This window comes from Clupea harengus, unplaced genomic scaffold, assembly GCF_900700415.2.
Source record: "Clupea harengus unplaced genomic scaffold, Ch_v2.0.2, whole genome shotgun sequence".
Classification (NCBI taxonomy): Eukaryota; Metazoa; Chordata; class Actinopteri; order Clupeiformes; family Clupeidae; genus Clupea; species Clupea harengus.
This window is the reverse complement of record NW_024880513.1, coordinates 1-23267: the sequence shown is the minus strand read 5'-3', so window position 1 is coordinate 23267 and position 23267 is coordinate 1. Positions and strand designations below refer to the sequence as shown.

General features: G+C 46.0%; 1 pseudogene; it reads left to right on the top strand.

Annotated features, from left to right (window-relative positions):
- The first annotated feature begins 297 nt into the window (after positions 1–297).
- On the top strand, positions 298–22332 carry LOC122132320 (annotated as a pseudogene).
- The last annotated feature ends 935 nt before the right edge of the window (positions 22333–23267 follow it).

Below are 23267 nucleotides of genomic sequence, written 5' to 3'. Positions count from 1 at the left end.
GTACTGGGATGATGAAATGCCTAAAATGTCATAGTGGCTACTTTTTCCTAATTAGCTTTCAGTGATGTCACTCATCAACAGTGTTAACTACATGTGCCACTGTGTTGGAAAGGCTTGTTGTCAGAAGACTTCAGTTGTTTACTATGGAAGGGACTTCTAGTAATGTATGTACTCTCTCCCCTCTTCTCTCTCTCTCTCTCTCTCTCTCTCTTCTCTCATCTCTTCGCAGGGGGTCCTAGACGAAGCCAGCTGAGTTAACGTAGGCAGGGCAAGACGTCAGCCGACCCCATCGTCGTCATGGCGCCGCGCAAGCGTCCGGCGCGGGCCTGTCCTTCATCTTCTGCTGCTTCAAGGGCAGCGACCACCCGGAGATCACCTACCGCCTGCGCCATGACAGCAACTTCACCCTACAGACCATGGAGCCGGCGCTGCCATGCCCCCCGCCGAGGAGCTGGATGCCATGTTCTCCGAGCTGGTGGTAGGTACTTGGGCCACAGGGCCTGGGCCTGGCGGTGGGTAGGGATGAGCAGGGCACTAACCAGGTTTGGTCTCTGTCATTGCTAACTGTCATTTCTTTCGGTTGGTCCTACTCTTTCTCTTTGTCTGTTATTCTGCTAATGAGTTCATGAGGAACCTTATGAGGAGAAAACTTCTCTCTCGCTCTGATAGAGCTTCTCCTTTTCTCTCTCTCTTCTCCCCCTCTCTTTGTGGAATGAACAGTTACTATTACCACATGTACTGACATTGACATTGACCTATCCAACTGGCCATTTTCTGGGTCCAAGGTTTGAAAGTTTGAAAGGGGGCCTTTAGACTATGGGAGAAAGTTTATGTTTTGAGTCTGAAATAGGAGCCGTAGTGGATATTGCCTGAGGATACAATAGACAAAACCCCCAGCATGGGCCATGAGGCTGACGTTAACATAAAACACTATCACAGAAGTAATCAGACCAAACTGTCCACCTGAGTGAGGATGACTTATCCGAACATCTTGATTGAATCAGACAGATCTGGACGAGAATGTTTTTTGTTTTCTATTTCAAAACACTAAATGTGTGAATACAAGGGGTGCGTTGTGTCTCAAACAAAGCTAAAGAGATCAGACAGGTGGTTGGACGGCTTGCCATGTTGAAAGCGATATCTTGACTTCAGGCGATTTTGTTCTGGCATTAGCGCTGACAATGATTCATAAACAAACATGGAAGCCCTGTTCTTCCAGTGTGAGCGCACGCACGTGCCCTTAGATACGCAGTGCCCTTAGATACGCAGCAAACACGTGCGCCGCCTCAGAGTGAGTTTGACAAATGGAAGTCTGCTTTCAGCAGCTGAGGCCCAGTGTTTGAGTCTTGAGTGAGAAGCTGTCAGTCATGTAATCCAGACGCAAGGCCCGACTGCTGTTGCTCGCTCCTCCATGAAGAAGAGAAGAGAAGTGGAGAGAGGCCTAGACTGGTTTCTCCCCTCCTTCCCTCCCTTCCTCTCGATTGCTTCCGTTTTCCCCAAACAAGCTGGCCATTCTCCTCTAATGAGCCATTAAAGAGAGCCAGACAAAAGGAGCTCATCTCCTCATTACCTCCCCAGACTCTATTCAGTCCATCTCTCTTTCACTTTCTGTCTCCCTCTCTCTCTTTTCTCTCCCTCTCTCCACCTATCATCTTTCTCTTTCTTTACCACTCTTGTCTCTTCGTCCACTTTCTCTCCCTCTTATCTCTGTCTTTCCCATCTCTTTCTTATCACCCTTTTTTCTTCCTCTTCTTCTCCCTTTCTGTCAATCTGCCTCTCTCTCTCCCTCCTTTCATTTTCTCTCTCTCTCTCTCTTTCATGTGAGAGAGAGAGCGTGTGACTGATGCCTGACAGATCCCTCCACCCCAGTGTCAGTAGCTGTGGGGGCCGTTTGGGACCGTTTGGGGCCCCACACACAGTGCTGCACGCGCTCAGTGGAGTCCCTCTGTACCGAACCCCGGGGCCCACCTGCTGACTGGCCGTCTGTGGCCATTGTGTCCCTAAAGAGCGGCCTCACAAAAGGGCCCCCAGGACATAGACGTCAAACAGTGTCAGGCTAAAATGCTGCTGTTGTCCTAAACACCGTCTCCAAACACAGGGCCTTTCAGTCAGCAAAGTGTTGGGTTCTGCCTAAACAGCAGTTTAGGTCAGTCAGGGTGGTGTAAACAGAAGCGACATGTATGGCCTCTTCTGGCTGTTTTTGCCTGTTTGCCAGAAGTTGTTTTAGTTGTTTTGTAGCCCAGGTTGAAAATGTTTAGTTTACCTCGAAAGGGCGAGGAATAGTGACAGGCTGGAGCTCCTCAGCGGCTACTTGTTGATACACAGTAAACAGACATAACTCTACATTCCTGAGAGCAACTAAGCCTAGGAATGAATGCTATTTAGATAGTCCATATTTATTGTTTCCCATGTTAGTAAAAGTTGTGACTATAGAGATGTCCGTATGCCATACTCACGTCATGACACAGTGTGGCCACAGTGCTGACGGAGAGAAAGCACCCCAGATGGCCTCAAATAGCCAACCAGAAGCAGATGATGAGAATGGACTTGGCCGATGACATGGTTGACTGTCTGCAGCATTTACACCCTTGCTCCACATAAATGAACTGTCAACATTTGATGAATGCGCTGCGTGCTCTTCCAATAACCGCATCCCTCGAGGCCACCTCTCACCCTCTACTCACTGGCATAGCCAGGCGTACATAGACCCCAGAGGGCCAAGTGAGGACAAGTGATTGTTGAAAGATGTCATTCTCAGGCTTCCTCCACGGTTCTCGAGATCTGTACCAGGGAGACAGTGAAAACATGGCGGATGGGGGTGTGGGGAAAGGGAGAGGCAGAAGGTGTTGGAGAAAGATCTGGATAAGATCGACCTTTGACCCCGACGTATCGCACTGGAGATGGGGCATCTGGTGGTTGCATGATGTGAGATCTCTGGTATGCGTGTTTGCGCATGCATGACCGTTTAAGATCTGGGGGTCGACACTGCAGTGAGGCCCTCCTTCTCATTGTCAGCCTCCTTTTGTCTGTCTCCTGCTGGCCTATTTCTTTCCAGCGCTTCTCTCTCTCTCTTTGTCAGCTATTTCCTCCGTTGAAAGATAGCATCAGATGATCTTTGAGATGAAGAGGAAGAAAGAGAGAGCGATAGAGACAGAGAGCGAGAGAGGAGGAAAAACAGAGAGGAATTAGTAACATTGCTTTTAATGGCATTAATAACATGCACATGACTCTAATAGACTCACACCCAAACATCTGGATCGAATGACTCGGCTCTTTGGGTGAGACGGTGAGGGTGGAACGCTCAGCTCGCCTGAGGTCAGAGAGCTCCTCAGGTAATAATTGAATGTTTCCATCACCCGACCTCCTTGGCAGCCACAACGGAATTTGCACCTCATATCCCAAGGAATTGTGGGATGCCGCCCCCGTGCAAAATGATTTCACGTCAGTGGCGGGTGTTGAAGGGGATGAAGTGTGGCAGAGCGCCCGCGCGCGCGTGTGTGTGTGTGTGTGTGGTTTGTCCTCTCTGTGGGGTAAGGGTGTGAGGTAAGGCCAGCATAGACTGGTGTTTTGGGTGAGGTTTGCCATGTCAATGAAGTGCTTACCTAAAGAAAAGCACCCATGGACAAAGTGTGATGTGATATATCTTTCAACATCTCATTTGACATATTTTTGGTTTGAAAGGTTGTTTTTCATATGGAAAGTGGTTAGTGGTTAGTCAGGCTATCTGGAGTCTTTGCAGGCAATGTTATGCGTCCCGTTTGGATGTTTTGTTACATTTGCCAGCCAGGAAATGGTCCTACGCATTTAATGTAAGTAATAGCTAACCAAATATTTAGTCAGTGTCCCCAAATGATTGACTCAAGAGCTGTTTTATTTTTGCTTTTTAAGAATCCCTTTATTCCACTCAAGTTGAGCCTGTCAACAAAGTCACCCTGATAGTTTACATCAGAAATTCCATGCATGGTAGAAGCTGAACAGCCTCTTAACATAGCACCTTAATAGATGGTTAATGGACTTGAACTAATTTAAGCCCTGTCAGGTTCCTGGATTGGTTCCTAGACTGCATTTACTGTTGACGTGTGTGGTGTGTCTCTACACTATTGTGCATGTTTCTAGCCAGATGCTTGTTTTGGTGGAGGTGTTGTCGTCGATGCTGAATGCCCTATGTGTGTCTCTTTGCCCCGCAGGATGAGCTGGACCTCTCGGAGAAACACAGGGAGGCCATGTTTGCTCTCCCAGCCGAGAAGAAGTGGCAGATCTACTGCAGCAAGAAGAAAGTAAGCCTGTGCCCCCACCCACCCTCTTTCTTTCTTTCTTTCCTTCTTTGTTCTTCTGTCTCTCCCTCTCTCTCTGTCACTCTCTCTCTCTCTCTTTCTGTCTGTCTCTGTCTGTCTTTCACTCACTCTTTCCCTTTCTTTTGTCTTAGTTGTTTTCTTTGTTGCTCCTGTGTCTGTGGTGTGTGCGTGTGTGCGTGTGTGTGTGTGTGTGTGTGTGTGTGTGTGTGTGTGTGTGTGCGTGGGTGCTGAGGTGTGTCTAATGTGTGGGCATGCATGTGCATGTGTCATGGCCCGTGTGGCAGAACCAGTCCTGTCTGATCTCTGTGTTGATGAGGAAGCCTGAGTGCATGTGTGTGTGTGTGTGTGTGTGTGTGTGTGTGTGTGTGTGTGTGTGTGTGTGTGTGTGTGTGTGTGTGTGTGTGTGTGTGTGTGTGTGAAACAGACTGAGGATATGGGCAACAGTGGGAGGGAATGCCTGAGAGGCAAGAGCATGACAACCAAGGAGTAGAAAATAAAAAAGGTGAATTCCCCCCCCCTCTCTCCATTTTGCAAATACTTTCATTCAAATGGAGACAAATGAGCTGCCTTTTGAGAGAGGGAAGAAGAGGAGCGAGAGAGAGAGAGAGAGAGAGAGAGAGAGAGAGAGAGAGAGGGAGGAAACGAGAGAAATAGAGAGGGGGAAAGTCATGGAGAAAGGAAAGGACATGGAAGGAGAAGGAGGGATGCAGAGAGGGTGTGGAGAAAAGAAAGAGAGAGAGAGAGAGAACGAGAAGGCGAGGGGAGAGGTAGAGGAGAAAGGGATAGAGGGAGGGAGAGACTGAGCGAGAGAAAAAGAAAGGAGAGAAAGAAATCGAAAGCGAAGCCGTGAAGGAGCTCCTTTATTCTAGCTGCCAGACCAAACACGGGCCAACCAACCTCAACAAGCACACCGCTCCCCTGCCCTCCCTCCCTCCCTTCCTCCTCCCTCTCTCCTCTCTCCTTCCTCTCTCCTTCCTCTCTCTCCCTCCTCTCCAACTGGCCGTCACATCAAAGTCCTCCTCTCTGGTCCCCCCCCCCCCCCCCCCCTCCACTCCGCTGGCATTCTGCAGGCTAGCTCTACCTAGCGTCGGAGGGAGCTGTTTGCTTTAATGGCTCCGTTTCCTGCAGAGACATCTCATCTGTCACGAGGGGAACGCATAAATCTCCCACCGTGAGCCAAACAAAGTGAAGTCAAAGTCTGCTCCGCACTTTGATTAGTTCTCCTTTACACTTTAATACACACACACACGCGCACGCACACACAGACACACACACACACACACACACACAGAGTTCCACATAGTGTCAACAGAGGGAGAAAGGCTTTCCCCATGAATGAGTAAGAGAGGAACAGAAGGCCTACAGAAGTGACATTAACAGATGTCTTGAGCATTGGGTAAAGACATCCTGTTATTTTGGCCAGTGTGAAGAGCTTTGCTCTCTTGCATTGCTAATGGAGAGTACAAACAGCAGCTACTGTTGAAAAGGCTCCTTAGCTTCGCAGGGGAGTTTAGCCTTTAGAGTTGCACTACGGAACAGAGAGGAACTGGTGACGGATCACAATAAATGTGTTGATCAGCAGTAGTCATTGTCATTGTCTTTGTCATGTTCGGTAGAGTAAAGAAGAGAGAGAGAGGAAAGAGAGAGAGGAGAGAGAGAGGAGAGAAGAGTAAAGAAGAGAACAATCTCTGATGTGTGCTTTGAATGGTTCTCTTTCACACTTCCAGCCTGCTGTAGTCGTTGAAGAACGTATGTGTTTACATCTCGGAGTTGGAGTGTGTCCATGTCGTGCCACATCCACACTGTATCCAGTGTCCCCCCGTTGTAGAGTGTGGTGATGTGGGTTCGTCTGGGCCTCCATGTTTTAGACAGAGTCTCTGATACAGACGGTGACACCATGGAAAGAGGAGCCGTAGGAGGCAGAAAAGTGTTTTCAATTTGGGGAAATTCTTCAGATATTTGCCAGCTAGGTAATTCCCTCCTCTGTTTCCGAGAACGGCTAAGTTTGTGGTTTGAAGCAGGTTCTGTCTCTGAGCCTGTCCGTCGAGCATCTGCTAGCAATCGGACTGGACCAGCAGGTTTTCTGGAGGTGTTCTGGCCTCTAAGAGGTAGTGCTCCATGTGGAGCTAATTGGAGACAACCCTCTCACCTGGGACTGAAGTGGAGAGATTCTCAGATATCTCTGCATCTGTTTGTGATAAATCCACTTTCTGTGTCATCTTTCAGGGTAAAGTTTACACAAAAATACTCTACTGCCATCTCATATTCATCCGCATGCCTTCACTATGGTTGTACACCCACACGCACGCACGCACGCACGCCCGCACGCACGCACGCACGCACGCACGCACGTACACACACACACACACACACACACACACACACACACACACACACACACACACACACACACACACACACACTCCTGTTTGGCCCAGATGAAGTCATTCTCAGTCACACCATGAGCACAATAGCTCAAATCAAACCAGACCTGTGCCAGGTGGGCCGCTCAGCTTGCTGAGTCCAGTCGAGGCCCATTTCAGCTCGGCCTTATCCCCCACATGAGACTGGGGGCCGCAGCCCTCTCAGACGCGCTCGCACTCGCACTCGCACTCACACCGAGCCAGCAGCACTCAGCCTCCGTGAAGCGCTGGCGTCTGGTTCTCATTCGCAGCCTTCCAGTGCACTAGTTAGTGGTTAAGTGGGCTCTTTCCTGGATCCCGCGGGTATCCTGCTGTCCAGACCCCTTCAGCACCAGTGGGCCATCGCGCCGTCTGTAACCACTCCACACCTGCAGCGTCTCCATAAAACCATCCCCTTAGAGGTGGTCTGCAGGCCCAGCTCTGTCTGCGTGTGTGTGTGTGTCTGTGTGTTTGTGTGTGCGAGCGCCTGTGTATGTGTATGTGTGTGTTGGTATGTGTGTGTGTACTCGCCTGTGTATGTGTATGTGTGTGTGTGTGTTGGTATGTGTGTGTGTACACGCCTGTGTATGTGTATGTGTGTGTACACGCCTGTGTATGTGTGTGTGTGAGTGTGTGAGTGTGTACACGCCTGTGAATGTGAGTGTGTGAGTGTGTGTGTGTGTGAGTGTGTGCTTCAACCCAAATGGGTTCACGGGTTCATGGGTTCTTTCCTCCTCTTTTCCTCTGTTGCTCTGTCTATCTCTCTTTTCACTCCTGTGGATAAGCGTAAGATTAAGCCTCAGTCTGTCTGTCTCTCAGTCTCTCTCTCCCGCCCTCGGGTTAACTTCCACGGCCCTAAACCGTCTGTCTAAATTGCATAATTGCTGAACCTGGCTATAAAACAATAGGCGCACTTGTTAAGATTGACAAGAAGAATTTCTGGGAACGAAGAGTGAGGGCTGTTTACGTGCTTCATGTAACCACCAACACAAACTTCAAACTCACGCAGAGTTAGGGCCTGAGAACATACATATATCACACAGATTTGCACATAGCGCAATACACAATGGTGTTGTTTTCCAGGGTTAGTCAGTTATTTGGCATTTTAAAAGGGTGAGTTTCTCTTTAAAGACATGTTAAATATTGGCACGTATATAACACATTCGCTTTGACTCCCAGAGTTTCATCAGAAACCTTTTTTGAAATTGACCCCTAGAGCTTCATCACTCAGTTAACAGTCAACACAAGCCCAGTGCATGAGGAGAACAAACAAACAGGTGTGTGATGGAGATGGCAAACAGAGAGAGAGAGAGAGAGAGAGAGAGAGAGAGAGAGAGAGAGAAAGGGGAAGGAGGGAAAGAGAAAGAAATGGTGAGAAGAATATACAATGGAGAGCAAATGGATATATATCAATTCAATTCTTTGTTTGCTAGCGTTGCTAATAGTGTTCACCGGTAAACAGTATTAGCCACGCTAGCAAACGAAAAATTGAACTGTTTACCGGTAACCAGTATTAGCCGCGCTAGCAAGTGAAGAATTGAAGCCGGAGGAAGAAGAATGTGTAAATGTATTCATCATGGGCAAAGACATTGTTTCCTTACTGCCAACTGGGTTTGGGAAAAAGGCTAATATATATCAGCTTGCACCGTTAGTGGAGAAGAAGGAAGTATAGCAATCCCATACTGGTCCATACTGATTGGTTAAAGGCTGGTCCAGTGGTTTCAAAAATGAATCTGAACCCATTAGGATACAACGACTGGAAACAGTCCCCCCAGTCCCACTCTGTGTGAATATGTTCTCCCTATGTGTATGTATATGTGATTTATGTATGTATGTCGGTGAGGTGTATAAGTGTATATGTGTATAAGCTACTGGATGACCTAAATTTCCCTCGGGATTAATAAAGTATCCATCTATCTATCTATCTATCTATCAATGGAGCATGGCCAGACCCTATTCACAAAGTGGAGCTGGAGACTTGGAGATGCATTCTGTACATACAGTAGCTAGAGGGATAGAGAAGTAGCGAGGGAGTGGAAAGCTCAAGCACAAGAGGAGAGGTGAAGAGGAGAAAGAGAAGATGAAAAGTGGAGAAAGAGTGAAAGGAAAGAAAGGGAATGAATGCAGGAGAGGTGGAGATGGAAATAAAGAGAAAGAGTAAGGAGGCCAAAAAAGCTGGTGATGGGCTGTGTGAAGAAGAGAGAGAGAGAAAGTGGGGACAGAGAGAAGAGAGACCGGCCCATAAAGACATAGAAATAGAAGAACTAGACCAGGAATGGTAGAGAAAGAGTGAATGGATAGAGAAAGCTGGTGACAGGGGCCGTGTGGAGAGGAGAGAAGAGAGTCAGACTGATAAAGACATGAGGTGAAGCTGAAAGCCTCGCTCTCACACCTCGTCAGGCCTGGAGCTCAGCGGTGGAGCACCGCTCCTGGAGGGGATTGTGGGAAAGCAGAGCTGTCCTGGTGGACATGGGGAGGGCGGGGGGGGGATCTCAGGCTTCGAGGGGCTTTAGAGCTTTGGACCAGAACTGCAGACGGGCGATGAGGAGGGGCCGACTGAGTCTGGGAATGGAGTGAAAAATTAAGAGACCTGTGTGTGTGTGTGTGTGTGTGTGTGTGTGTGTGTGAGCGTGTGTGTGTGAACTGGCCAAGTCTAAGTGCCGCACAGTATATCATGCGTGCTTTTATCTGTGTGTATGACTGTGTGTGTGTGTGTGTGTGTGTTTGTGTGTGTGTGTGTGTGTGTTTGTGTGTGTGTGTGTGTGTGTGTGTGTGCGTGCATCTGTGTTCAGCCAGTGTATTTATGTGTGAGCTATGTGGATAGACATGTCCATAACTCTTTCTTTCTCCCACGCTTGCCTGTCTAGGAACAGGAGGAGAATAAGGGTGCGACCAGCTGGCCTGAGTACTACATTGACCAGATCAACTCCATGGCTGCCGTGAGTATACATATATATATATGGAGCTGGACATGTGGTATATGATATAGGCTATATATTCAGACAAGCCCTGTCACATACTCAAGTGTTGTCCCCCACCTAAGCGATGCTGTAAAACAGAACTGTGGGTCAAATAAACATTATTGAAAGTGGTGTCTGCACTCCCTTAAAAGACCCGAAAGTATGTGTGAAGTCATGTTCAGGTAAATAAGTCCTCAAGAGTGCATGCTGGGATGGAATGTGGAACATGTTTGGGTCTATGTGCTTATACTGCCAGTGCACGCAGGTCAGCCACAACATCAACACCACTGACAGGTGAGGAGAATAGCATTGATCGTCTTGTTACAGTGACATCTGTCAAGGGGTGGGATGTATCAGGCAGGAAGTTTAGAACCGTTCAGAAGCAGGAAAAATGGGCAAGCGTAAGGATCTGAGCGACTTTGGCCAGGGCCAACTTGTGATGGCTACATGACTAGGTCAGGCATCTCCAAAACAGCAGGTCTTGTTGGGTGTTCCTTGTATGCAGTGCAGTTGGTACCTACCAAAAATGGTCCAAGGAAGGGCCACCGGTAAACCGATGACAGGGTCACGGGCGCCCAAGGCTCATTAGACACGCTTGGGGAATGAAGACTGTGGCCCAAAGAAGAGCTACCGTAGCACAAATTGTGGAAAACCTCAATGCTGGCTATGATAGAAAGGTGTCAGAATGCACAGTGCATCGCAGACTGGTCAGTCTGCACATGCTGACCCCATGTCCACCACTGGAAGAGCCTGCAATGGGCATGTGAACTGGACCATGGAGCAATGGAAGAAGGTGGCCTGGTCTGGAGAAAATCAAGTTTTTCTTGTACATCATGTGAACAGCGGGTGCCTGTGCGTCGTTTACCGGGGGGAAGAGGTGGCAGTAGGGTGCCGTATGGAGTCCATGCCTCGACTAAACTGTGGGAAATGAGGGTTTATGAACCAGGTCACAGAAAGAAACACACTGTACCAGTACAAGGTTAAAGTATGTAGCTCTGCACATAACAGGAATTCATTTAATTTTGTTGCTGAAATGAGTTTGAAAGGCATTTAAGTTTTGGTATGTACGGATGGTTATCAAGAACGAAAAAAATAAGTCAGAAAACAGAATGGAGCCTATATCTGAGTCCACATCCTCTCACCCGAAGCTAACCGAGAGCCAGAGAGTCAGCTAGCCTGGCTTTACGCCGTAGCTAGAGTTGGCACAGACCGGGTGCGTTTCTGATACGTGTTCAGCAGGCCAAATCTACTGTGTGCATTTCCATTGCATTTCTCCAGTGTAAAACAGACAGACTGTTTATCTTATCACTGACAATCTAAACGAAATGAGGGAAATGTTGGTCATTAAGCTGTGAGACATGGATCCCTCCCTGTTTTCCACCATCTCTCTCTCTCTCTCTCTCTCTGCATTCTCTGGATGCTCTCCCAATCATAAACTAACATCCAGATTCCCATACTGAAACGAAAGAAGGCTGCAGGTTTTTTAGCCAAAAACAGAGGAGATCAGATGAGAATCCATAAACTTGAACCCACTTGCTTAGATAGTTGCTGAGACACACACACACACACACACTCAGAAACACACTGACAGACACAGACATATACACATACGCACACACACACACGTACACACATACACACACGCACACACATACACACACATACACACACACACACACACACACACACACACACACACACACACACACAGACATTTGACGGCATAAGAAATGCTGAGGAGTTTATAGTTCAGTAATTCCCTGTGATTCTCTGTGGTGATTTACTGATTGCCTGGGTCATGGACATTGCCCCTTGGAGGTCCAGAAAAAGCCCAGTTTTCTTCTTAAAATAACACTGAGAAAAGAGGCCAGTGTGTTATGTCTGTGTGTGTGTGTTTATGTGTGTGTATGTGTGTGTGTGTGTCTGGCTGTCTATGTGGAGGGCTCTTTATGAAGTTGTGTTTTTGTGTGAGTATGTGTGTGTCTGTATACACAAGCATGGCTCTTTGTGTATGTGTTTGAGTGCATTTTTGTGCGTATGTGGAGGGGGGGGAATGAGAGATTGGGGGTCGGACCACAGGTTCCCTCCCTTTACTTGGCCACTGAATGGGACAAATGGTCTGAGAATCAGAGTTCAGCTTGTGCCCATAACTCTGTCTTTAACTGCAAATGCCTGCCCCCACCATCAGAGACCAGCCCCCCCCCACACACACACACACACATCCACACACCACATGAATTTCACACACCATTGCCTGAGCTTCAGTAAGTGATGATACATTTATGTTTCAGCACATTAATTTCAGAGCCAATTTAACTGTCCCAGCTGTCATGAATGCCTTCTCAGGTATGTCTGTATATATGTGTGTGTGTGTGTGTGTGTAATGCTCTGTGAAGCCTTTGTAGTTCTGAATGGCTGTGTGTCTGCCTCCACAGAGGAAGACTCTCCTGGCCTTGGAGAAGGAGGATGAGGAGGAGAGGAACAAGACCATTGAGAGCCTGAAGACGGCTCTGCGCACGCAGCCCATGAGGTAAAACACTCTCCTACACACACACACACACACACGCACGCACGCACGCACGCACGCACGCACACACACACACACACACACACACATACACACATACACACATACACACACACAAACACACATGCACACACACGCACACACCCACACACACACACACACACACACACACACACACACACAAACACGTTGCCATGCTATACACAAACACAAGTTATGGTATTGATTGTGTGACCCTAATTAATTGACTCATTATAACCTCATACATGCTGATGACCTAGTATTTGGTGTGTGTGTGCGTGTTTGTTTGTGTTCGTGTGTGTGTGTGTGTGTGTGTGTGTGTGTGTGTGTGTGTGTTCGTGTGTGTGTGTGTTCGTGTGTGTGTGTGTGTGTGTGTGTGTGTGTGTGTGTGTGAGACCCACAGTTTGGAGGGTTCTGACTGTGTTGATTGAAGCCAGGGCCATTTATCATCATTAGTGTGCTAATAGCTGATTCATCGCTCGTCTTTCTACTGTAGTGCTGAGCTCGACTGCTTCTCAGGCGTAGCCCACACATACAGCTATAGTACAGTCTGAAACACAACACAACACAACACTGAACAACATTACACAACACAACACAACACTGAACAACACAACACTGAACAACACAACACTGAACAACACAACACAACACAACACAACACTACACAACACAACACAACACAACACAACAGACACAACACAACACTGAACAACACAACACAACACTGAACAACACAACACAACACTGAACAACATTACACAACACAACACAACATTACACAACACAACACTGAACAACACAACACAACACTGAACAACACAACACAACACAACACAACACAACACTGAACAACACAATACAACACACAATGGAAAAGTGAATCGTAGAGAACAATAAAGATGTTTGAGTAGTGGTATTCACATTGCTCATTGAGAATGTCGGATTGGTAATGTATACTTCTCAATAAGCACAAGCACGAAACTACACACAACGTCCCACAACACAACACAACACTACGCAACTCTACACAATACAACACAACACTACACTATGCAACACAACACAGCACAACACAACACAGCACTACGCAACTCTACACAATACAACACAACACTACACTATGCAACACAACACAGCACAACACAACACAACACAACACAACACAACGCAACACAACACAGCACTACGCAACTCTACACAATACAACACAACACTACACAACACAGCACTACGCAACTCTACACAATACAACTCTACACAATACAACACAATGCAGCACAGGACACAACAGTTAGCACGACACAGCATCCCACAACTCAACACTCGAACATGCTCCAAAGCAATAAAGCTCTTATGGAAGTTAAGTCAACAACTTCTCTTTCACCCTTCACCTATGACCTCTGTGACCCCAGAGGTGTTAGCATTAGGTCACCAATGAACTTTTCCCTGCTTCGCAGTGTGTTTTCGCTAAGATAAATGGTGCCTGACCGTAACGTGAAGATGTTTATGTTTCCACCGGCCCGTGTTTTACCGTCATCAAAGCCGGGCATTTTCGCCGCTTTATTAAAGCTCGATGATGTTTAGACACATGCATGTAATTGATGTCCAACCTGTGTTTTTGTAGCGCTGTACAAACGAACACAGAAACCCCGCTTCATTTGTTTTTCATTAGGCCTCAAAGGAAGGAGAATTTGTTTATGGTTCTAACTTTAGAGGGATTTTTCTCTTCCTCACGCAGGTGTTGGTCTTGTCGCTGTAATAATTCACTTAGCACAATGTCGTTTTGTTTCAGAAATGGCACATTGTATTTCCAGATGAATGAAAAATAGTGTAAATTAAAATAGTTTCTGCAAGGTTAGGAAGACATGATGTCACTGGTTGTTTTGCGTAAACATGTGATGTGTCTCCTTGACCTCTGCAGGTTTGTGACGCGCTTCATAGACCTGGATGGTCTGACCTGCGTCCTCAACTTCCTCCGCACGATGGACTATGAGACGACAGAGTCTCAGATCCACACCTCGCTCATCGGCTGCATCAAAGCCCTCATGAACAACTCGCAGGTACTGAACACACACCACACATGAACAACACAGTTACTGAACACACAACACACATGAACAACTCACAGTTACTGAACACACACCACACATGAACAACTCGCAGGTACTGAACACACACCACACATGAACAACTCGCAGGTACTGAACACACACCACACATGAACAACTTGTAGGTACTGAACACACAACACACATGAACAACTTGTAGGTACTGAACACACAACACACATGAACAACAGTTACTGAACACACACCACACATGAACAACACAGTTACTGAACACACACCACACATGAACAACTTGTAGGTACTGAACACACAACACACATGAACAACACAGTTACTGAACACACACCACACATGAACAACTTGTAGGTACTGAACACACAACACACATGAACAACACAGTTACTGAACACACACCACATATGAACAACTCACAGGTACTGAACACACACCACACATGAACAACTCACAGGTACTGAATACACAACACATGAACAACTCACAGGTACTGAACATGCCACATGTAAACAACTCACAGTTACTGAACACACACCAGACATGGTTAGACAGAGGCTGATCTGGCCTTTATGCGTTGTGATGTGTGATAGTAGTAAGTGGGTGTAGTTAAAGTGAAAAAGTAAAAGTGATTTTTGTTGTTGTTCGTCTCTCAGGGTCGTGCTCACGTTCTCTCTCACACTGAGAGCATCAACATAATCGCCCAGAGCCTGGCCACGGAGAACGTGAAGACCAAGGTGGCAGTGCTGGAGATCATGGGCGCCGTGTGCCTGGTGCCCGGCGGGCACAAGAAGATCCTGGAGGCCATGCTGCACTACCAGAAGTTTGCCAGCGAGAGGACGCGCTTTCAGGTGGGCACCCGTTTGTGGTTTATAGGAAGGAGGAGGGTGTAGCTGTAAATTAATTTCTGTTGAGTTTGAATTGATTGAAGGGAATTGAGCTGAAATCAAGAAGTGTTGAATATCAAATTAGTGTTAATGAGATTTATGATGTACATGCACAGATATGCCCAGCTGAAGATGCATTCATAAAACCATGAAGCTCCTTCATATTTTGTACTTGTGACTTTTGAAGTGTATGGCCAGTGTCATGGTATAGCAGTTTAGCATAAGGAAAGTACCTTAGGAAAGATATTTAAGATGAAGTACTACTGACTTTTTTGAAACCTGCAGTTTAGCTAACGTTCGAAAGGTTCTTTGTGTTGTTGCACTGCTGATTTCATGTGTGGTGATGATTTTACTAGTGTAAGCCATATATTAGAATACCTGTGACCGTTGATTTGTCTCTTGCCTCTAGAGTCTCATGACTGACCTGGACAGGAGCACAGGTCGTTACCGGGATGAGGTGAACCTCAAGACCGCCATCATGTCGTTCATCAACGCCATCCTCAGCCAGGGAGCCGGAGAGGTGAGTCCTCTTCGTCACTGTGTACCCTCGTCATCCTCAGTCCTGTGCAGATATCACTGCTCCTAAAATGATTAAACACGACCAGGGGTATTATAACTCTGTGTACATGAAATGTGTGGTCTCCTTGATATGTCATGGAGGGACTGAAATATTTATTGTGTTGTAGGATTGCTTCCTTTGCCTGTGCTGACGGGTGCATTTTTCTCTCCCCTCTCTTTCCTGTCTGTTTTATTTCTGTCTCTTTCTCTGTCTGTCTCACTCCGTAGACAAGTCTGGAGTTCAGGATTCACTTGCGCTATGAGTTCCTGATGCTGGGCATCCAACCAGTCATTGATAAACTGCGCACACACGAGAACTCCACGCTAGACCGGTTAGTTTACACACTCTGGTGAAGACATGAGGCTCCACGCATTCAGATCACCCCCTACGGCTCTTAACATGTGATGCCAGTAAGCTAGGAATGAAAACATAACATTTCCCAGTGAATGGAATTGCAGTCGGCATTTTGGCATTGTTTCGTGTGGTGTATCACAACACACATATCTTAATTCTCCTCAAAGAAATGTGTATAACACTATACTTATTCATTTATCTAAAACATGAAACATAACCAAAAAACTCTGCTTCATATTCGTACTTTTTTTTTTGTTCCTTAGGCATTTGGATTACTTTGAAATGCTGAGAAATGAAGATGAATTGAGTCTGGCGAAACGCTTCGACTCCGTAAGAGTTCTTCTTTGCTTCTACAGTGAATTCGTTTTTTTAACCAGTTTGCTCTCATTAATCAAATTAAGCCTTACATTAACTTTTTACTATATGCCAGATAAAGCAAATGCAAATAGCATAGATGTTGCTAATCGCAGGATGGAACAGAATAAAATGCTAATCGCAGGATGTAACAGAATAAAATGCTAATCCTTATGAAATGCTAAGAGTGTTTGGTCACTGCACCTTCCCTCTTTGTACTTTTCTGAGTACATCAATAAATATATATGGCAGGTAAAGGCAGTAGTTTTATCTCTCTCTCTCTCTCTGTATGTAGGTGCACATAGACACGAAAAGCGCCACTCAGGTGTTTGAACTCATCCGCAAGAGGATAAACCACACAGAAGCGCACCCGCACTTTCTCTCCATTCTACAGCACTGTCTGCACATGCCCTGTGAGTTTGCTCAAGTTACACCTGAACTGTTTTTATTTAACACTGCATATGACAACATTTGTGATTCCCTCAGACCTGTGTCACCTCTTATGGTTTTATCAGTTTCCCGTTATACTAACGGTTTTATTTACCAGAGCATATAGCTTAACATACAACATATACTTTGTTTGTGAGTTTTTATTTACGTGAGTTACTATGGAATATGGCTATGCTATATCATTCATTGCATATTAGCAATTTGCAATATTGCAATGCTATGATACCTTCAGACCGGTGGTAGGTTAGTTAAAAGAGCTGGTTTTATAAAACTATCTGAATGATTACTCAAGCAGGTGTGATTATAGTAGTGTTATCAGAGTGATATGAACAAGTATTAGGAGGGTGAGGTATGCTAGCATATTTTAATGGCAACACTTAAACCGCTGAGAACAAAAGATAGATGACTGACATATTTACAAGTTCGCTTCCAATCCAATAGGGCCTTCTGACAGCCAAAAATGTTCAAACGAAAAGTGAGGTCAACAGTTTACTTTGTTCACAACCCATTGCTATATCACATCTGCAGTATCACATGAGGGTCATTAAGGCTGTTATCACATTGGCAAAGTGTTGATTTTCCCACCAGTTCAAATGAAGGCTTAAGAGCTACATTGAGAAAAAAAAAACCTCATTGATTTCTCATGCACGTTGTTTTCATTCTTTAGACAGAGCGAATCATTTGTGGAGATGTTCACGTCTGCACTCTCTAAGGGCAGTCCCACAAGCCCTTGTGTTATCGATTAGCGTTAGCTTAGTTAAAAACAGAGTTTGGTACGGAGTCAAACATTGTACTGGAGTAAGGACAGTGTTCTGAAAATATTTCATGGTGGAAAGTAACTGTATTTGACTGCTGTGAAAGTCGACTCAAGCGCCATTCCTTTCTATCTGTGACTCATTCGGATTTATGTGAAGTAGCCGTCCAAATGAAACTCTTATAAATGTCCTAATAGATTTAGACTGCGAGCTTAGCTCATTAAAATCTGGCTAAGGTATACAAAACTTCAGTGAACACTGTGCCTGTGAGAAAGTAGACTACTTCAGCTAACATGGAAGACACTAGTGCATCTGTGCAGCCATCTTTTTGTGTCATATGTATACACAGTGTCTGACAGATTCACATAGTCCTCTGTTCCATCCCCTCTTCTGTGGACATTGTGTTTCTCACCCTGTTGTTCTATGCAGTTGCTAAGCTAGGTGAATAATGTGTGTTTTATTGTATCAACTCCCATACTCCCTATATTGTATAGATTGTGTCTGTCTGTATGTTTTATTATACTCCCTCTATTTAACAGTTGATTTATAGTCCAACTATATTGCATCCCGTACTCCCTATTAGACTATAACGTTTTTTTTAACCTCCCTTCCTTTAACAGTGGATGTATTGTCTGACTGTATTATCTCCTCTACTCCCTGTGCTCTGTGGCTGTTATTGTGGGGTTATATTGACTGCTGGTGTGGGTGTATTTTGAGTCTGTGCGGTTGTATTGTGGCAGTCATGGCTGCTGACTGATGTGTGTGTCCTCCCCCTGTATGCAATGTGCCTGCAGGTAAGCGCAATGGGAACACCGTGCAGTACTGGCTCCTCCTGGACCGCATCGTCCAGCAGATCGTCCTGCAGAATGACAAAGGTCACGACCCGGACGTGGCTCCTCTGGAGAACTTCAACGTGAAGAACGTGGTGCGAATGTGAGTGGCGGAAATCGGTTATCCACATTTAGTATTCAGTCTACTGCTGTTCAGTTTAATAAAAGTCAACTGAATAGAGTTTTGCGCAACTGAATAGTGTTTTCGTTCAAAATCGATTGATTGAAAACAGAAATGAGTCGTAAACCAAACACAGGTAGCAGAATGCAGAAACTGGATAGGGTTTATAGTTTAACTCAGCCCAGACATACCTACAGTATATTGCATATATCTTGTAATGCCATGAATGTGTAGCCTGACACAAGGCACGGTGAAAGGAGGCTGTTACTCCAATGGCCCCATTCCCTCTATCCTCCTCCTTATTTTCCATTATTAATATCCTAAGCTCTAAAGCCTTAAGCCCTCCCAAATCTGCCTGTCAGTTGGCCAATCTGCCTGGGATTGGAGCGATTTTGATTTGGGGGGAAATATAATCCTGCCTCTTATAATCTGCAAGAAGGAAATCTCTCTGAGGTGGCCCGTGTTTTGTTTAATACACTAAAAACAATTGCATCATAATAAGGAGTACATCTCAATCTACTGATGCCTTCTTAGGGCCTTGCTATCAGATGAACAGCTGAACTGTAATTGGTTGGACTGAGGGAGAGTTTTTTCCTGTTGAAGGCTTTGGAGGGGCTCTCCTGCTGTCTTGTAGGATTATGAATGCATAATTAATGAGTTCTCCTCTTCGTAAGTGTGATAAATCACTAGCTACCCAAATCTCACCCGCTTTCCCCTTGTCACTCTCTCTCTTCTCTCTCTCTCTCTCTCTCTCTCTTTCTATCTCCGTCCGCCTGTCTTTCTTTAGGCTTGTCAATGAGAATGAAGTGAAGCAGTGGAAAGAACAGGCTGAAAAGATGAGAAAAGGTACAGCAAAACTAACCTTGTCGTGTTTCCATGGGAAAATGTGGGAAAAGGTTGCTCAACATTCTGATTAGACAGACAAACAGACAAACCCACACATACTCCAGAGAAAAAAAGAGAGAAGGCCTTTAGTGAAGTCTCTCTCCACCTCTGTCTATCTCTGTCTCTCTCACTCACTCACACACACACACACACACACACACACACACACACACACACACACACACACACACACACACACACACACACACACAGAAACGGCAGACCTTGAGTGAAGCCTCTAATGTTTGTCATGTTTGGTATGTCCAAAAACAGTACCAAGGCCAGTGTTGCGTGTTGTGAAATGTTTTTGTCCCACTGCCTTGGCAATGGCACATTCTGATGCAGATTACCCTAAACCCACGAGGGGCAACTGAAGCCAGTACTCCAGATTAGCATTTTATTTGTCCATCACAAGGTGACGATGGTCAAGTGCTACTGATAGGCTCACTGCACACTTGAGTCTGTACCAAGCCTAGCCTTAGTTGGCCAATCTCTTCCTGTGGCCAATGTCTCACCTGATTTAAACTTCCAATCTCTTGTTGATTACACAGGGCCAAATTCCTGCATAGGTATTGAGGCCAGTCTAATATTTCCGATGAAATATGTGCTTTGAAAACAGTAGTTTGTCAGAGCAGAGGCCTAATCCTTGTTTCAGAAACTGATCCTATCCACTTGTCTTAGTGGGTCCATGGTAAACCCACTACCATTAGATGGCGACTGATCTGGTGCCAGTGTTGTGGTTTTACTCATAATGGTTTGAGCCGTGGTTGGAGAAATGAACCAGATCTCTCTGTGTTTTTGTGCGTGTATTTTTGTGTGTGTGTCTGTGCCTGTGTGTGTGTGTGTATTTGTCTACATGGTTGTGTTTGTCTGGATCTCTGTGTGTGTGTGTGTGTGTGTGTGTGTGTGTGTTGTGTGTGTGTGTGTGTGTGGTGTGTGTGCGCGCGCCTGGCTCCCCTACCCCTCTATCAGAGCATCATGAGCTCCAGCAGAAGCTGGAGAAGAAGGAGCGCGAGTGCGAGGCCAAGGCCCAGGAGAAGGAGGAGATGATGCAGACCCTCAACAAGATGAAAGACAAGCTGGAGAGGGAGGCCACTGATCACAGGATGGTCAAGCAGCAAGTCACTGACCTCTCCGCCCAGCTGCACGACCTCAGCTCAGTACGTCATCCGCCTAATCCTGTGTCCACTAGAGTCCATAGTTTAAGACACAAGCACGTTATATAGCCATCAGAGATATTGCCCTTTTAATAGTGTTTACCGTGACCATGACTTGGGCATCAACTGAGTAAATGGGTGAATATGTTGTGCCACCCATCGTTATGTATTTGGATGGCATTTGGATGGTATGTACAGTAATGACAGCTTATGCATACTGTTCAGGCTTGCATATTTGTTCATTCTGCATAGGCATTGCACACGGGTGCGCACACAAAAATGGACTGACATGAAATAACTAATACTGAAATATTAGAAAAGTTACATGCCATAATTGAAAAGCTCAGCCACTTTAAGTAGCTTAGGAAATACTAAGCTAGCACTTTTCATTGTAGTGGGTAGAAGTAACTTGTGTAATGTGTTATAGTTTCAATAATCTCTCCATATGACTGCCCCCCCCCCCTTACAGAGGGCAAGCTCCAGTGTCCCTGGAGGACCACCTGTTATTGCCCCAGGGGGCCCCATACCACCCCCTCCTTGCCCAGCAGGAATACCCCCTCCACCCCCACCGCCACCACCAGGGATGGGGCCTCCTCCGCCACCACCTCCACCCGGTGGACCCCCACCTCCGCCGGGCATGGCACCCTTCGGTTGCCCCCCTCTTCCTGGAGGTATGCTGGGATCGGCCCTGAAAAAGAAGAACATCCCTCAGCCCTCGAACCCCCTCAAGTCGTTCAACTGGGCCAAAATAGCAGAGGTGAGTTTGCTTGTTTTTTAGGTAGGAGCCTTGAAGAAAATAATTTCCCGCTGGATAGAGGTCCTTATTTGTGCCTGTAGATGCCTGTTCCTCACAGGAATTACTATTATCGTGTGACTCTCATCTCTTCCCATTGATCCGTTGGCACAGAAAATAGACGGTTCTTGTAAGGAGGCCTCTGTGGCCTTATCTCCTTTGCCAGCCCAAAAAGAATAACTGACAAACAAGTCAAATCTGCTGTAGGGTTTTGTGAGGGTTACATTTTGTCAATAGTTCAATACGGTGTCTGTGTACTGTAAAGTATCTATGAAGTAGTCTTTGTTTTCCTGGCCTTTAGGCTCCCTGTTTATCTTTGCTAGTGTGTGTTTGTGTGACAAACTCATTTGGTGGAACAGAGGTCTTTTGTGGGGTTGCCTTTGAACCCTCTGATGTCTGCTGGTAGTTTATACTGTACGTCTGTCCCGCAGAACAAGCTCGAGGGCACTGTATGGTCAGACATGGATGATGGGAAGGTCTTCAAAATCCTGGACCTAGATGACCTTGAGAAAACCTTTTCTGCCTATCAGAGGCAACAGGTAAGCATCACAGGTTTCGCTTAACTATCTTAATTAACTTAACTATCATTACTTTAAGACATTATGCTGATATATTTTTACATAGTTCCAGCATCTAGTTTATGCGAGATTGGTGTTTATTTAAGGCCTAACAACCTAGAAGGTCATTGTGGATATTGTAATGTGGCTACAATAATAGTTTTCTAGTCCACTGTCGGAGGGTTATGACTTTAGACAGAGATAGTTTCCTTAGCTCTGTGCGCACATGCCTTTACGACTGATGAAGCTTCCCAGATCACTGTTTCAGCACGCTCTAGCGAGCAGCTCCTCCAGTCATAACTTAGAAAAGTCTGTGCCAGAACCCCGTCACGTTTCAGACGATTACAGATAGCACACATGCACACACACACACACACACACACAAACACACACACACACACACACACACACACACACACACACACACACACACACACACACACACACACACACACACCCACGCACACACACACAAACACACACACACACACACACACACACACACGCACACACACACGCACACACACACAAACACACACACACACATGAATCACTTACACTAGTTGCTGGGCCCAGTGACCAGTTTGGTGTCTTTACATGAAACAGAGCATGTGTGATAAGATAGCATTCCTGGACAAGAAGTGTACTGCTAATGCTATTCATAGTGTTTTAACAGTGGTCTATGAATTTCCAGACACCAGACCACAACAAACAGAGCTGCTGCATATTTATCTAGCCTCGTCAACAGACCAGTGTATTTTTATCAGGCTGGAACTGGGGGAACGTTTATGAACTTAGTCATCTTTCATGGCCTGACCATAACAGTGTATATGCTAATGCTAATGCTGGATCACCTCTCACCAGTCTGGTTTAGTCTTCGGTGTGCGTAGTCATTCATTTGCAAGTCAAGTTGTGCACTAATATTAGCCCTTGTACCACTACGTGACTAGCACATCTTTCTTCAGCAACACCGTATTTTATGAATAACCAAATAAACGGGAAACCTCAAACCATGTATTTAACATGAAAATCCCCCGACACATGTTGCTTTAAAATCTTTAGATCTGCTGACAGCATTTCACAGTTGCCTTTAAAGTTTTGCGCCCTTTCTAGGCCTCTCCTTTTGCTTCTGTCGCTTGCTCACTTATATGTTCCTGCTTGTTGATGTTCTGATCTGGCTTCCCCCTCCTCTCTGCCTGTTTTCTTCTCTGCTAATGAATGTTGCTCTTCCTCCCCCCCTCCCCCTCCCCCTACCCTTTGCTCTTCATCTGCTCTC